The sequence below is a fragment of the Triticum aestivum genome, chromosome 3B (assembly GCF_018294505.1).
Source record: "Triticum aestivum cultivar Chinese Spring chromosome 3B, IWGSC CS RefSeq v2.1, whole genome shotgun sequence".
In the NCBI taxonomy this organism is placed as follows: Eukaryota; Viridiplantae; Streptophyta; class Magnoliopsida; order Poales; family Poaceae; genus Triticum; species Triticum aestivum.
Genome location: NC_057801.1, coordinates 357198063 through 357209008, shown reverse-complemented (window position 1 = coordinate 357209008; position 10946 = coordinate 357198063).

Here is a 10946-nt window from a genome sequence, read left to right as displayed (position 1 = left end):
AAATGCTTCGTATGCTCCTCTTCATTCTTCGAGTAGACCAAAATATCATCAATGAACACTACGACGAACTTATCCAGAAACTCCATAAACACCTTGTTCATCATGTTCATGAAATAGGCAGGTGCGTTAGTCAGACCAAATGACATAACGGTATATTCATACAGCCCGTACCTGGTGGTAAAAGCCGTCTTAGGTATATCCTGCTCTCGAATCTTCAACTGGTGGTATCCTGATCGCAGATCGATCTTGGAAAATACCTTAGCTCCTTGCAATTGGTCAAACAGATCATTAATCATCAGCAATGGGTACTTGTTCTTGATTGTCACTTCATTGAATCCTCGATAATCAACAACCATCCTTAATGATCCGTCCTTCTTCTCCACTAGAAGCACGGTTGATCCCCAAGGTGACGAACTTGGGCGAATATAGCCTTTATCCAGTAGCTCCTTAACCTGATTCTTAATTTCCTCCAAATCTTTTGCGGGCATCCTATACGGTCTCTTAGATATCGGCCCTGTGCCTGGCAAAAGCTCAATCAAAAACTCAATGTCTCTATCTGGTGGCATGCCTGGCAACTCCTCTGGAAATACGTCAGGGAAATCCTTCACCACTGGTACTTCCTCCTGTACAACTCCTGATAAGGAATTTACTTGAGTCACCTTTGGCACATGTCGGGATACATACTTGATCCTTCTTCCTCCTGGGGTGGTAAGCAAAATTGACTTACTGGCACATTCAATGTTCCCTCCATACTTCGATAACCAATCCATGCCTAATCACATCTAGTCCTTGCGACTCCAATACTATTAGGTCTGAGGGAAACACATAGTTACTAATCCTTAAGGGTAACCGATCACACCATAGTCTAGCCATATACTATGCTCCTGGCGAGGTTACTAACATGGGTGACCTAAGGGCTTGGGTTGGCAGTTTATACTTATCCACAAATCCCCTTGATATGTATGAATGCGATGCACCAGTATCAAAAAGAACGATTGCGGTAAATGACTTAACCAAAAACTTACCTATTATTGCATCCGGCTGGGCTTCAACCTCCTCCACGATAACGTGGTTCACCTGTCCCTTGTTGAAAGGGTTAGGATTCTTCCCAGAGCTTCCATTGCCATTTCCATTCTTCGCTTCAGGACATTCAGTGGCATAATGTCCAGTCTTCTGGCATTTGAAACAGGTAATGTGGCTTGGATCCCTCTTGGCTGGTGTTGATGGGTTGGTACGGTTCTGTCCGTTGCTTCCTCCATTCCCATTGCCATTCTTGGGGCCACTATGGTTGTGCAAACTCCCTCCTCCATGGGTATGCTGAAAAGGTCCTTCCGAGTTCGGGGTAAAACGAGGCTTCTGCTGAGCTCCAGAATTGTACTTCCCTTGTCCATACTTCCTCTTGCGGCTGTCAATCTATTGTTGCTTCCCTTCAATCATGAGAGCTCTATCTACCAACTCCTGGTAGTTGTTGAAGGTTGCCACCATCAACTGCATGCTCAGCTCATCATTCAGTCCTTCCAGAAACTTCTCCTGCTTAGCTGCATCCGTAGCAACGTCATCTGGGGCATAACATGCTAGCTTAAAGTCATCCACATACTGGCCAACAGTACGCCCTCCTTGGCGCAAGTTGCGAAACTCACGCTTCTTCATGGCCATAGCTCCTGCTGAAACATGAGCAGTACGAAAAGCCTGCTGAAACTGGTCCCATGTGACAGTGTCGATAGGATAAGTGGTTGTGAAATTCTCCCACCATGATGTTGCGGGTCCATCAAGCTGATGTGCGGCAAAACGCACCTTCTCTGCATCTGTCCATCCTGCAGTGGTCAACTCCCTTCCCATTATGCGGAGCAAATCATCTGCAACTATCGGCTCGGTGCTACTGGAGAACACCGGCGGATTGAGCCTCAAGAAACATGCTAAATGATCAATAGGTGGTGGTGGTGGTGGTGGGTTGTTGTTGTTGTTGTTGTTCCCCTGATTCTGATTCTGTAATAACATCTGCATCAATGCATTCTACTACTGGATCAACTGAGTGAGCTCCGGTGGGAAAGAAAATCCATTGTCACGTCTCGGAGGCATCTGAGGGTTTAGAAAAGATGAGAATACATAAGAGAATGAGGTCTATAGAGAAAAACACTACCCATATGCACATGAGACAAACACAATCAATATCACTTCAATCAATTCAAACAAGAGCATACAACGGTCTAACTATCGTTACAAAAGTGCTCGGACTATACTATATACATGGGGGAATACTACTACTGTTATGGTGGTCGACTAGAAAAATTGATCGGTCGAAGACTCCATGGTATCTGCTCCAGCTTCATCAACAAAGTCATCATCGCTATCGTCTGGGTCCGAGTCGGTGTCATCGATGATGATGTAGTTCTCCAGGCAAGTGCAATCATTGTCTTCTCCTCTAGTCGCGGGGAATTCCATAAATACTTTTAGCTTCTTCTTCAGATCATCATTCTTCTCCACGAGTGTCGTCATTTCCTCCTCATATCCATCGCGTGTAGACTTGAGTTCTTCCTCCAGCTCCATGACCTTGGTCATAGCCTTCTTCAGATCTATCATGCTGCGCACATCTAATTCTCCTGGCGTCGAATGTGCTGGTTTAACTCCTGGATGAAAGCTGCAATTGATCTATCCTTCCTGGTGCTGATCATCTCCCATTGCTCATCTCGGTGCCCACAAATATGGTAGATAGTATCCTTGAGATCTTTGTGGTAAACTTCTCCGATGCGTCCCATGGTAATGTGGGCTGCCATGCTCTTTCCTAGACTCCAGATTGGTGCATCAAAGGAAAACTCTATGGGCTCAGTGACTGGCATGAATGTCCTTCCTGGTACTTGAACTTGAATCATCCAATGCTCCTCTTCTGGTAAAGTGGCGATGTAGGTCCCGGTGAAGCTTGGCACTCCGATGTTCAGGTATCTAGTGACTTCCTTCAAGTGGCGTCCAAAGGGTGTATCTTCATCCGGCTGCGTGAACTTGTTCCTTGCATCCGCCATCCTAAAAGTGTAGAAAAGGGAGAGGAATCAGAAATGAGAAGAGAATAGTGATATAGGGCTTTAGCTTAGTGGTCGTGTCCTACAATCAGCATGTGCTCTGATACCATCTTGTAGCGACCAGGCCTCAAACAGTCTGATCTCTGTGCATCAGTGTCATCCCTGGATCGGTAATGCTGACACGCACAGTACTTGAAGGATTTATATCAAAGTAGAAATCACACACTTATTACATCGAATGTCTCAAAAGAGAACTTATTACAATAAATATAGCTTAAGGCCATCTAAATAACAATAACAGCGGAAGGCTTGTAAGATAAAGCGAGTCCATCAACTCCAACGGCATCACTGAGTATAAGATCATGACCTAAGGAACCTTACTCGTCGTCTGAAAAGTCTGCAACATGAATGTTGCAGCCCGAAAATGGGTCAGCACATGGAATATGCTGGCAATGTAACACATAGAGAGTAATGAACAGAATAAAACTATCACTACATGCATATATGGCTGGTGGAAAGCTCTATGGTTACAGTTTTGCATAAAGCCAATTTTTCCCTACAACAAAGGAATAAATTTTATTTAACTATCATGGTGGTTGTTAAACATTGAGAAGGTTCCTTCAACTCAATCCCAATTAAGCATCATCATTAACCAAACAAAATTAAATTAAATTAAATTAAGTAACATGATGAGATTCACATGATAATCCAGGTACTAGATACTCAAAACGTCCATAACCGGGGACACGGCTAACCATGATTAGTTTATACACTCTGCACAGGTTTGCGCACTTTTCCCCGCAAGAATCGATCTCCTCCGTTGGATTTCTCGCACTACCTGGTGTTTGAGAAACGGATGGCCGAGACACAGTCTTTCAGAAGCATTAACTCTTTACTCTGGGTAGACAGTACCAACCTACATCCCCTACATCTACTAGTCTACCACTGAAAGAGGTCACACAACATACTCAACTATGCTAGAGCCCATAGTAGCTTGCGGCTGCACACGGAAGTTTCTAGCATGAATAATCTCATGATCCCTTTGAGCCTAGGTGGTGGTCCATAGGAGAATCACACGGTACCCCGGGATTTCCAAAAAAACAGGCAACACTGGGTTCCCCAGGTGCCTCAATCCACCCAGATGTGAATTAAAGTTGCCACCTTAAGTAAACCATTAATTAACAATCTCACATCTGTCATGGATACACTCACCCAATCCACGTCTACTAGCATAGCATAGCAATATAAGCAACGTAGAAGTAACTCCCAAAGGTTTGATAATAAACAGGTAATAGGTTCTACCTCATCTACTTCCCCAAACTCACATATTAATCAGATCCTAATCATGCAATTGTTTAAGGATTGATCTAATGCAGTAAAACTGGGTAGTAAAGAGGTATGATCAAAGTGTTACTTGCCTTGCTGATGATTCGTGAAACCTAGAGACTCGTAGTAGCAAGCGGCGCACTCCGGGTACTCTATCGCAAACAAACAAGCATACAATAAGCACTCATCTAATGCAAAGGTAAAACTCAAATAAGAGATCTAACCAGAAGGTTCAACTTAAGAACTCCGGTTTGCAAAAAGAATCAAATCAAACGAAGCAACGAAAGTCAAACGACGAAAGAAAACCAAGCTTAATATACTAATCTGGACCTAAGTCAAATTTAACAGTAGCAAAAACTTATTTGAGTTCGTTAAATGGAAAGAGGGTTTCGAGACGAAACTCTAGGCGCTTGAATCGCCTGATTCCGATAAATGAGCGAAAAGTTATACTAAAACGAAAATCGGATCAGAAATCGCGATCGGAAATAATCACGGAAAATCCGAGAAAAAGAAAAACTGATGAACAGGCTCACGAATGAACGTTCGCTGTCTGCGGCTAAACGACGAAAACCGTTCGTTAGAACGAACGTATGGAGGAAAGTCCGCAAAATAAATAAACCAAAAAAAAACTAAACCGGTCTATTAAAAAAATATAAACCACGGGTTCTTAAAAAAACGACGGTTAACCGGCAAAAACCGGCGGCGGATCCGGCGGCTACCTCGACGGTGGGACCGGCGGCGGCGGGACGGCGCCGGCTCCGGAAATGGCCGGCGGGGGCGACGGGCGGCGGCGGGGCTCGGGTGGCGGCGGGGCTCGGCGGCGACGTCTCGCGGCGGCGCGGGCGACGGCTCGCGGTGGCGCGGGCGACGGCTCGCGGCGGCGGCGGATCGGGCGGGGCTAGGGTTTCGCGGGGGCGGGTGGCTGGGCTGGCGGGGCGGCCTCCCGGCTTATAAGGCCGGCCGGGCCAGGAGTCCGGGACGGACACGGCCCGGTAGGTCGGTTCGTTTTTTTAAATACTTCTGCGCAGAAAAATAAATAAAAGAAATACTAAACGGACTCCCAAAAATCCCGAAATAAATTTTCCTCGTCCTCTAAAATTAAGCCGGACATGATGAACATTCATTTGGGCCCTAAATGCAATTCTGAAAAATGCGCATTTTTCCTAATTCAAATAAAATAGCGATAAAACTCCGAAATAAAATCTTATTTGATTTTAATATTAAATCATCAATATTTCTTTATTTTGGGAAAGTCATTTTATTCCCTCTCTCTTATTTTTATAATTGAAATATTTGAAGATAAAATAATTAAAATCAAAATGATCCCTTTTCTAAATTTGAGAAGAACTCAAATAAGATAATAACGAAATTCCCAACTCTCTCCATGGGTCCTTGAGCTGCGTAGAATTTCTTGGATCAAACCAAAATGCAGTAAAATATGATATGCAATGATGATTTAATGTATAACATTCCAAATTGAAAATTTGGGATGTTACATTGATGCTAAATTTGGTAAAAGTGGGATTGGAGAGGTCAAGACTTTAAATAGCATTGAACCCACTATCTTGGATTTCAAGGAATTTAATTATGATAATTGTTCTTTAGTAGATTGTATTTCCTTGTTGCAATCCGTGTTGAATTCTCCCCATGCTTATAGTCAAAATAAAGCTTTTACCAAACATATCGTTGATGCCTTGATGCAATCTTATGATGAAAAACTTAATTTGGAAGTTTCTATACCTAGAAAACTTAATGATGAGTGGGAACCTACTATAAAGATTAAAATTAAAGATCATGAGTGCTATGCTTTGTGTGATTTGGGTACTAGTGTTTCTATAATTCCGAAAACTTTATGTGATATTCTAGGTTTTCATGATCTTGCTGATTGCTCTTTAAATTTGCACCTTGTGAATTCCATCATTAAAAAGCATATGGGAAGGATCAATGATGTTCTCTTTGTTGCAAATAGGAATTTGGTGCCCGTAGATTTTATCGTTCTTGATATAGATTGCAATCTTTCATGTCCTATTATTCTTGGTAGACCTTTCCTTAGAACGATTGGTGCGATTATTGATATGAAGGAAGGGAATATTAGATTCCAATTTCCATTAAGGAAAGGCATGGAGCACTTTCCAAGAAAGAAAGTCAAATTACCTTATGAATCTATCATGTGAGCTACTTATGAATTAGATGCCAAAGATGGCACTACTAAGATCTATCCTCGCTTTTATGCCTAGCTAGGGGCGTTAAAAGATAGCGCTAGTTGGGAGGCAACCCAATTTTATTTTATTACTTTTGTTTTTGCTTCTGTTTAGTAATAAATTTTGCATCTACCATCTGTTTAGATGTGTTTTTATGGTTTAATTAGTGGTTGGGCCAAGTAGAACCTATAGGATAACCTATGGTGATAGTTAATTTGATTCTGCTGAAAAATAGAAACTTTGTGCGCATGAAAATAATTTTGGTAATTCACAGAAACGTGCTTTTGCATTGATTCTTTTTTCTGTAGATCAATAGACAAATTGCCCAGGACTTCCTATTTTGGTAGGAGTTTTAGAGTTCCAGAAGTATTGCATAGTTACAGATTTCTACAGACTGTTCTGTTTTTGACAGATTCTGCTTTTCGTGTGTTGTTTGCTTATTTTGATGCATCTATGGCTAGTATGTAGGGGTATGAACCATACAGAACTTGGAATACAGTAGGTTTAACACCAATATAAATAAATAATTAGTTCATTACAGTACCTTATGTGGTGGTTTTTTTCTTTCTTGCACTAACGGAGCTTATGAGATTTCCTATTGGTTTTGTGTTGTGAAGTTTTCAAGTTTTGGGTAAAGATTTGATGGATTATGGAATAAGGAGTGGCAAGAGACTAAGCTTGGGGATTCCCATGGAACCCCAAGATATTCAAGAATATCCAAAAGCCTAAGCTTGGGGATGCCCCCGGAAGGCATCCCCTCTTTTGTCTTCGTTTATCGGTAACTTTACTTGGAGCTATATTTTTATTCGCCACATGATATGTGTTTTGCTTGGAGCGTCTTGTATGATATTAGACTTTGCTTTTTAGTTTACCACAATCATCCTTGATGTATACACCTTTTTGGAGAAATCCACTTGATTGGAATTTATTAGAATACTCTACTTATATCTTTTGAGCTAGATAGTTTTGCTCTAGTGCTTCACTTATATCCTTTTAGAGCACGGCGGTGGTTTTATTTTGAAGAAATAGATGATCTCTCATGCTTCACTTATATTATTTTGAGAGTCTTTTAGAACAACATGGTATTTTGCTTTGGTTATGAATTTAGTCCTAATATGATGGGCATCTAAGATGGGTATAATAAAAACTTTCATATAAAGTGCATTGAATACTAAGAGAAGTTTGATTCCTTATGATTGTTTTGAGATATGAAGATGGTGATATTAGAGTCATGCTAGTTGAGTAGTTGTGAATTTGAGGAATACTTGTGTTAAAGTTTGTGATTCCCGTAGCATGCACGTATGGTGAACCGTTATGTGATGAAGTTGGAGCATGATTTATTTATTAATTGCCTTCCTTATGAGTGGAGGTCGGGATCGCGCGATGGTTAACTCCTACCAACCCTTCCCCTAGGAGCATGCGTGTAGTACTTTGTTTCGATAACTTGTAGATTTTTGCAATAAGTATGTGAGTTCTTTATGACTAATGTTGAGTCCATGGATTATACGCACTCTCACCCTTCCACCATTGCTAGCCTCTCTTGTGCCGCGCAACTCTCGCCGGTACTATACACCCACCATATACCTTCCTCAAAACAGCCACCATACCTACCTATTATGGCATTTCCATAGCCATTCCAAGATATATTACCATGCAAATTTCCACTGTTTCGTTTATTATGACACGTTTTATCATTGTCATATTGCCTTGCATGATCATGTAGTTGACATCGTATTTGTGGCAAAGCCACCTTTCATAATTCTTTCATACATGTCACTCTTGATTCATTGCACATCCCGGTACACCGCCGGAGGCATTCACATAGAGTCATATTTTGTTCTAAGTATTGAGTTGTAATTTTTGAGTTGTAAGTAAATAAAAGTGTGATGATCTTCATTATTAGAGCATTGTCCCACTGAGGAAAGGATGATGGAGACTATGATTCCCCCACAAGTCGAGATGAGACTCCGGACGAAAAAAAATAAAAAAAGGAAAAAAAGGGGCCATAAAAAAGGGAGAAAAAAAGGCCCAAATAAAAAAATTAAAAAAAGAGAGAGAAAAAAAGAGAAGGGGCAATGCTACTATCCTTTTACCACACTTGTGCTTCAAAGTAGCACCATGATCTTCATGATAGAGAGTCTCCTATGTTGTCACTTTCATATACTAGTGGGTATTTTTCATTATAGAACTTGGCTTGTATATTCCAATGTTGGGCTTCCTCAAAGTGCCCTAGGTCTTCATGAGCAAGAAAGTTGGATGCACACCCACTTAGTTTCCTTTTGAGCTTTCATACACTTATAGCTCTAGTGCATCCATTGCATGGCAATCCCTACTCATTCACATTGATATCTATTGATGGGAATCTCCATAGCCCGTTGATACGCCTAGTTGATGTGACACTATCTTCCTCCTTTTTTGTCTTCTCCACAACTGCCATATTCTATTCCACCTATAGTGATATGTCCATGGCTCACGCTCATGTATTGCGTGCAGATTGAAAAAGGTTGAGAATACTAAAGTATGAAACAATTGCTTGGCTAAAACCGGGGTTGTGCATGATTTAAATATTTTGTGTGATGAAGATAGAGCATAGCCAGGCTATATGATTTTGTAGGGATAACTTTCTTTGGCCATGTTATTTTGAGAAGACATAATTACTTTGTTAGTATGCTTGAAGTATTATTATTTTTATGTCAATATTAAAATTTTGTTTTGAATCTTATGGATCTGAATATTCTTTCCACAATAAAGAAAATTACATTGATAAATATGTTAGGTAGCATTCCACATCAAAAAATCTGTTTTTATCATTTACCTACTCGAGGACAAGCAGGAATTAAGCTTGGGGATGCTTGATACGTCTCCAACGTATCTATAATTTTTTATTGTTCCATTCTATTATATTATCTGTTTTGGATGTTTAATGGGCTTTAATATGCACTTTTATATTATTTTTGGGAATAACCTATTAACCAGAGGCCCAGTGCAAATTGCTGTGTTTTTTTTGCCTATTTTAGTGTTTCGCAGAAAAGGAATATCAAACGGAATCCAAACGGAATGAAACCTTCGGGAGAGTGGTTTTTGGAGCAAACGTGATCCAGAGGACTTGGAGTGGACGTCAAGAAAGAAGCGAGGAGGCCACGAGGCAGGGAGGCACGCCTGTCCCACCCCCCGGGCGCGCTCCCACCCTCATGGGCCCCTCGCAGCTCCACCGACCTACTTCTTCCTCCTATATATACCCATATACCCTGAAAACATCCAGGAGCACCATAGATCGGGAGTTCCGCTGCCGCAAGCCTCTATAGCCACCAAAAACCAATCGGGACCCTGTTCCGGCACCCTGTCGAAGGGGGGAATCCCTCTCCGGTGGACATCTTCGTCTTCCCAACGCTCTCAATGACGAGGAGGGAGTAGTTCACCCTTGGGGATGAGGGTATGTACCAGTAGCTATGTGTTTGATCTCTCTCTCTCTCGTGTTCTTGAGGTGGTACGATCTTGATGTATCGTGAGCTTTGCTGTTATAGTTGGATCTTATGATGTTTGTCCCCCTCTACTCTCTTGTGATGGATTGAGTTTTCCCTTTGAAGTTATCTTATCGGATTGAGTCTCTAAGGATTTGAGAACACTTGATGTATGTCTTGCATGTGCTTTTCTATGGTGACAATGGTATATCACGTGATCCACTTGATGTATGTTTTGGTGATCAACTTGCCAGTTCCGTGACCTCGTGAACTTATGCATAGGGTTGGCAACCGTTTTTGTCTTGACTCTCCGGTAGAAACTTTGGGGCACTCTTTGAAGTTCTTTGTGTTGGTTGAATAGATGAATCTGAGATTATGTGATGCATATCGTATAATCATACCCACAGATACTTGAGGTACAAACTCTATGATAGATCGAACGGAAAGAATAGCTTCGTGTTATTTTACTATGAACTCTTGAATAGATCGATCAGAAAGGATAACTTTGAGGTGGTTTCATACCCTACAATATAATCTCTTCGTTTGTTCTCCGCTATTAGTGACTTTGGAGTGACTCTTTGTTGCATGTTGAGGGATAGTTATATGATCCAAATATGTTATTATTGTTGAGAGAACTTGCACTAGTGAAAGTATGAACCCTAGGCCTTGTTTCCTAGCATTGCAATACCGTTTACGCTCACTTTTACCACTTGCTACCTTGCTGTTTTTATAATTTCAGATTACAAAAACCTATATCTACCATCCATATTGCACTTGTATCACCATCTCTTCGCCGAACTAGTGCACCTATACAATTTACCATTGTATTGGGTGTGTTTGGGACACAAGAGACTCTTTGTTATTTGCTTGAAGGGTTGTTTGAGAGAGACCATCTTCATCCTACACCTCCCACGGGTTGATAAACCTTACGTCATCCACTTGAG